Source organism: Metopolophium dirhodum, chromosome 1 (assembly GCF_019925205.1).
Source record: "Metopolophium dirhodum isolate CAU chromosome 1, ASM1992520v1, whole genome shotgun sequence".
NCBI lineage: Eukaryota > Metazoa > Arthropoda > Insecta > Hemiptera > Aphididae > Metopolophium > Metopolophium dirhodum.
In genome coordinates, this window is record NC_083560.1 from 119829372 (window position 1) to 119837002 (window position 7631).

General features: G+C 26.5%; 1 pseudogene; it reads right to left on the reverse strand.

Annotated features, from left to right (window-relative positions):
- Nucleotides 1-549: 549 nt before the first annotated feature.
- Nucleotides 550-6014, reverse strand: LOC132933731 (ring canal kelch protein-like; annotated as a pseudogene).
- Between the last annotated feature and the right edge of the window lie 1617 nt (nucleotides 6015-7631).

Here is a 7631-nt window from a genome sequence, read left to right on the forward strand (position 1 = left end):
TGCTATGAAATAGTACTAAGTATTGTATTAACTATTAAGATATTAAAGATGTAATAAAAAACAAATTATTAAATATTGATTGGATCAAAAGATATTCCATTTGTCATGTCTTCCTATACACCCTATTTTGTACACAATACATTACTAATATGAGTGAATTAACATTACGTAGAAAGAAATGGATAATCATGAAAAAATGTTTGAAACATAAACTTTTTATACCAAAATATTATACTGCAATACAAATTACTATTACATACCATAAAATATCATAATATACATTAACATAATTTAGGACTTGCAAATAGATCGCTTGATAATAACGGATACAGACAATGCTTGTTTATTATTCTCCGATACATCATGGAAATGTGTATATACTAAAGAATCTACTGGGCTATACCAATTCTTTCAAATTCATTCATTTTTTTGTACTACTGTATAGTATTACACTAATATCTACTCTGAAAATAAATTAACCTTATTTTCACTAGAATATTTAAAGAAAATATGTAGATGATTTAGTTAGAAGTTTACTGAGACGCAATATAATAGTTAACTAAAACCATTTTATTCAAACATTCACAGAATCAAAAAAAATATTATATAAAATACTTAATACATGTTCGTTCATGTATTATATTTTATAAATTAATATGAATATAATATACAACAACCAACAATGAAACCATATTGTAATCTAATCAGTTCTCAAATGTGATGACCCATCGACGACTACTGAACCATAAATTACCTCAACACTTGTTGACAATGTATCCAAGGTCCACGTGTTGGTTTTGGGGTCGTATATTTCAATAGAGTCCAACCAAACGAGTAGTTCCGTTAAATCCGCCCATAACATACAATAAACCATTAAATGTGACAACTCCTATATTGAAAATTCAATTTAATTTCAATAAGTTTATTAGAAAGATTTATTATAGTTACTTGGATCGGAACAGCACCGTTGCATATCAGCAATTGAAGACCATATTTAAGTAATTGGTGTATAGGCCTCAACACTTTTAAGATACACTGAATTATCATATTCCTGACAGTCACCACCAATAGCGTATATTACATCGCCTAAGATTACTATACCAGGGCCTCGGCGATTTGTAGACTTTTGTGTGACTGGTATCCATATGTTAAGGGTGGGATCATAACATTCAACAGATTTCAAAGCAAATGGGTATTTATAACCACCTACCTACAGAGTTTAAATAAATTAAATGTAAGAATTAAAAACTAATAATTTAAAAAAAAAAATTTTACCACTTATAAAAGATTATTGAGTACTGCAACACCGAGGTTCATTCTCCCAGTAGACATATTATCGCCATTCTTGAACACTCACGTCAAAAACCTCTGCACTATTCAACTGAGAATCACCAATAATTTCTCCGCCTACCTAGCATTGAATAATAATATTTATTGAAATAACACAAAATTGGTAATGAGTTAGGGAACCTAACCTATTGGTATACTTACAGCATAAATACGATCATCTAATACGCCAACTCCGTAAAAACTTCGATCGACTAACATGTCAACTGTTGGTTTCAATTGAAGTGATTGTGAAGATAAATCAAGCATTGCAATGGATATTAAATTAATGTACTTATTACCGAAGGCAAAAACTAAATGATCCTTTATTAAGACTAGAGCACATAATTCAAACTTCATATTCATTTTTATTGTCTTATGCAATAGTTTGATTGCTGGATCATACCAGCTAGTGTAACTATGTCCTATTCCTGATGAATTACAAATGGCAAGAAGAAACTGCAAAAAAATAAGTAAACAGAATGATATTGAAAAGATAATTTGAAATCTGAATTCAATAATACTTTAAGTCCAGTCAGTCTAGGTGAATTACGAATTGTTTGTGGCATAGTAATGTGCCGATGTTTCTTTACAATATGGAAATTTGAAGCTTCATTGACAAAATCTTTACCTAAAAAATTTATAATTATTATATAATATTATAAATTTACAGTAAAAGCATAATGGCGAAAAAATACATACATTTAGAATTATTTTTAATAAGAGGATTCTCGTCTACTTTTAGTGATATATACTCTTGGAGTAATTAAAGAAAACTTACAAAAAATGTATTTATATGTATTCTTCAGAACTTGATAACAACTCCATACAGTTATAAAAGTCAGCAAATTCTTTGATTTTATATTGGCATTAGTATAACTGCCTTATATATCATACTGTAGCAGTATAGTCTAGCAATCAGCAATCAAGCTGAAAATTAAATATTTAATTTAATAAACTGCCAAAAACTTATACATAATGCAAAAATGTACAAAATATTTAGGTAAATTATCTACTCAAACGAAAACCCATCTGTAATTAGTATTTTTGAATCATTTGATTCTATTATTTTCCTTACAAACAGATAAATAAACTTCCCATATTATATAATTAAATAAAATTATTAATTTTAGTAGCCATACTTTTTCTTCAAACAGAACATTAATGTCATTACAAGAGATTAGATTAATAATTTCTTCAGAAGACAAAGATAGAAACTCATCTGTTTCAATAAATTTTCTGAAAAGCGTGAGTGATCATAATGTATACAATTCACTGATAGTGTAAAATTAAAGAAAACTTACAAAAAATGTGTTTTTATGTATTCTTCAGAACTTTACAACAACTCCATACAGTTATAAAAGTCAGCAAATTCTTTGATACCAAGGTCCAAGACAATTTGATAGATTCATTTGTTTTTTTAAAAACTCAACATATACGCCTTTTACATCATCCAACTGTAAGAGCATAGAAGCTGGTAACAAATCCTAAACAAATAAACAATAATAATGAATTTAGATCATGTAATGAATATTTTTTTAAAGTGTAAAATAAATTTGTAGAAATTGATTGACATTTTCATGTTATAGAGCGTTTCATTTTTAGACTTAAAGAAGAAAATGAATAGTTCAGTTGGAAATTCATGAACATTATTCTTCAAATTGTAAATAGATAATCTCTTAAAAAAAAAAAACAGTCACAATTGCATTTAAAAAGCGTAGTTTAAGGATTGAAAATTTAAAACACGATTTCTCAGATGTACCCATTTTATTGTGTGAACAAAAATTAAAAAAATTATATAAAAAGTCTGTTTATAAGATAATTTAAACTCAAACTTAACCGTAATTAGATATATTTTAAACAGAGAACAAAATTATAATTAATATTTTTTAAGGTGTAAAATATATAAATAAAATATAGGTAATAAATCAAAATTTCAAAACAAATCTTTTTTATCTTTTAAACTAACAAATCTTGTTATTTTTTAAAATAATTTCAAAATATTGTTATAATTATATAGACTGACAGACTGTTTAGCTCAAAATTGTTTTCTTTATACAATGATTATTATATATATATATATATATATTTATTTATTTTGGAATAAATGACAATCTGAAATATCTATTTGGATAAATATTATAACATAAATTAAACTTAAGAATAGTAAAATATGCTATCTTCAATATTATATCATTGAATTCAAATTGAACACATCCATTAAAATGACCCACACGACTCCTCATACGTAGAGCAGACCAATCCCCACTTGCCCATCTCTTTTTTTTTTTTAATTTTTATTACCTATGGTAGGTATACCGAAAACACCACATAAAAATCTATATTGTGTGGCAATTTCATCACTACATGTCTACATCCTTTTATTTGATACATAGCCAATGGCTATTAAAAATTTAATAATTATATTATATACCTACCATTACATTTTGTTCGGTCACCATTATTTTGCCAGTATAAATAAAATCAATCAAGAGTTGTATAATGTTAGAATCTAACATCTAAACTCTTATATTTACAACATATTTTGCTCCTTCGGCAAAACTGGTGAACATTAAACAGAAATATGGACAAGCTGATACTAAGACAACTTTATGCCCACATATTATATTACTATCATCTGTTTTTAACCTAATATCACATAAAACTTCTTCTCTAAAAACATAAAATACATTATTATTATTATTTATTTTTATAGCAACTAAAATGACATACTCAAAATGTCATACTTTCGTAAACATTGTAGTACTTCAAAAAAACTGTGAGTATCACGGCTATTTTTATATATTTTAGGTTTACATCCATTGAATTTCAGAACTTGCTTTTGACCATTTCTCCATGGTATAACATGTTTTATGGAATCCATCTCTTTTATGGACATAACACCTTAAAAATATAATAAAAATGATAGATTATTTATATTATTTTTGTGAATAGCTACTAAATTTTGTTATGTTATGTTACAGTTTATAAATTTATTACTCAAAAATAATTTAAATCTAATTATAATTATTGGTATCTACCTAATAAACAAAAACATGTTTAATGTATGATTTAATATTATTAAAATGAATAAGGTAATTACTTAGTGCCTACAAAATGTATTATTATATTTCATGCTTGACAAAATATAACATTTTATTTTTATTTTTTTAATTTTTGCTTCAATATATACCTAATACTTTTGGAATTTTGTCAAAATAAACAGAAATACAGAATAACTATTAAATATGCAGTAATAATCGAAAAAAAATCGACATTTACTATTACTATTAGTATTCGTAAAGATACTAACAAAAATTCCAAAAATGTGATAATGAAAATATGGGATTGCATAAAAATATTGCTCTAGAATAATAATGACATTAGCACAGACGTAATACCACAAATGATAAAATACCAATTAAAATAGTTAGTAATTACTGTTATAACTATAATAATATTCTTTATAGTAATAACATAAATAATATTTTAAAAATGTTTTTAAGTTAATTCACAATTGGCCAATAAATAGAGACAGTATAATAGGTACATTTATATTTATTAATGATTAAGTATTATTAATTAATATGATAAGGTATTATTAATTAATATAATTAGGTATTATTAAAGTATTTATATAATACACAGATTTCTATATAGCACAGAAGTGTAGTATAGTGTAGTGTAGTGTAGAAGTCTGAGATATAAAATCATCAAAAAATAATAATTTTGCTAATTTTATCAAATTGTATTTGTATTATTATATCACAATCATAATATTGTTTAGAGATAGTATTTAGTATATTATAAATGTTTACATTTTTATATTTTACGGCCTACGATAAAATTGTTAACTACCGAAAGAACATGAAATATTCTTATAAACGTTATATTTTTATTATATTTTATTACAGGAAAGTACCTGCGACTTGAGTTGTTACAATAAATAACATAACATATTTTATGTCATAGAAAATTATAAATAATTAATACCTACATTATTTGATAACTGGTAAATATCCACCAAGACAACGATAACATACTTCTTCTTTACGTAAAAACAACAACATGGTACCTTTATGGATATAACAATATATTATATACATTTAAAAATACTTAAATGATGACCATCAGCAATAGAGATTAGTAAGTTTTAGTTTAATAAACTGTAATAAATTAGTAGCTAGAATACACCGTTTTTGGTAGATAAATACATATTGTGTACAGTTTTTTAGAAGGTAGCATACGCGAGTACCACCTACCTACCTTAAAATATGATAAAGTACTTGATTGAATATAATACACATATTAATAATATTAAGGATGTACTTACCTATTATGTTTTGTAGTTAACTTCAGTTAGTATTATACGTATCTATACTCTATAGCCGCAGTCCATAGTCTATACTCTATTACAGAGACAGCTGCATGTCAAGAGATGTTTATTTCTTATCACCCGCGTGTCGCGTAACTGCGTAAGAGAGTAGAAGACATGGCCACTTAGGAATGACTGAGTGACTGACCGACAGAATCATAGACCAATAGACTTAAGTCAGTTATAAGTTATAAGCGAGGTTATAAGTTAGTTATAATGTCTAATGTCTATGGACCGAATATTATATGACAATATTATGATAATATTATGATTTATGACCGAAGCCGACGTTTGGTTATAATTTATTTTTCTTATCAATTATCATAAAATATCACGATTACGATCTATTTATGATAGGTATCGAATTATAATATTTGTTCAAATTTTATTTTTCAGAACACAGAGATAATTTTTAATAGAATAAAATATATGGGTACGCTACGTACATATTTACACGCATATATTATGTAAAAGTGACAAACAAATTGAACTAAAAAAAAATATTACCTCCATAGAAAATTCGCTCGGTACGAATTCAGATTCGCGAGACCTACCTCCAAGGTTGACGCCCAGTCTGAAGTCCGAATTTTTTTAGTTTTTTTTTTCTATAAATATTAATAAAATTTTATTTGCTTGTCAAAAAGAGTGAAAAATTAATAGGGCTGCTCCTGATAATATATTGTTACAATAGCAGATGCTATTTTTAATTAATAGTTCCACAGTTCCTTTTTAAATTGAGCCAACGTTCCATTTTACCTAACTTAAACGATTCGTATGAACAAGAAAAACTGATAAATAACATATTATACATATTAAAAATACAAATACATATTAGGTTTAGATATACTTAGAATTGTAACAAATTCCATTGTCATCGGTGTAATAAAGATAAGATAGGTAGGTTCATCTCTTACAATATAAGATATATTTTATATTAAAAAAAATAATAATAATCCAAAAATATTGTAATAATGCACTCACGTCACGTATAGACTTATATATAGGTGTTAAGGCTGCCGTGGACCCCTGACATGAGTATCGCGGATCCCTAGGGAGCCGCGGACCACACGTTAAAAACCACTGACTTAGATCATAACAATTGTTTATTTTATTTATTTACTGGTATTGATATCTATACTACTATATAGAATGAAGCCGCTTTTTTTTGTTCGGGATAAACTCCGAAACTATACTTATTCAACCGTCGTGCAGTTTTTTTAAATTAAAGAGGACATCACAGAGAAGGTTTTAGGCATAAATTTAGTCCGATAAAGTTAATAAATAATTAGTTATTATTAATTAAAATAAACGTATAAACAAAAATATATGTAACGGTGTTTTTTCTTTTTTTAAAAATGCTTTAATTGTTAATTAAATACTAATTAAATACCTAAAAATATTATAATAAAAAATACCAACTATAGGTAATCTAATAATTGAAAATATTTCTCGTTGAGTATATTATTTTTTCTATAGTAAATAAATAAAATGAAATGAATCGTAACTTTATTGTATTTGTAATATTGTCATATAAAATTCAGTTTTATAATTATTTACGTTAGAGAAATACATTGAGGCATATTGTACCAAATGCAATAAATGGCATTGTGCACTGTGCCAATATTAGTTAGTCATAGAACTCACCATTGTAAAACTATAAGCAAAGTTATGGAGGAGATCCGTTCAGATTTAATGAAAAATAAAGTTAACTTATGGTATGGTTAAAATGTTTTTGTCACGCCTGCACCAAAAGTTTAGTTTTTGATGATGGTTGAAGCGTTGGAAAGCGACGTTTTTCCTTCCAGCGGGCGGAAAAGTGGGAATCCCTAAAAGTACCGGGCGGTAAAGTGGAATTCCCCAAAAGTACCGGGCGGTAAAATGGAAATCCTCAAGAGTACTGAAACTGAACTCATACTGAACTCAGATGTCA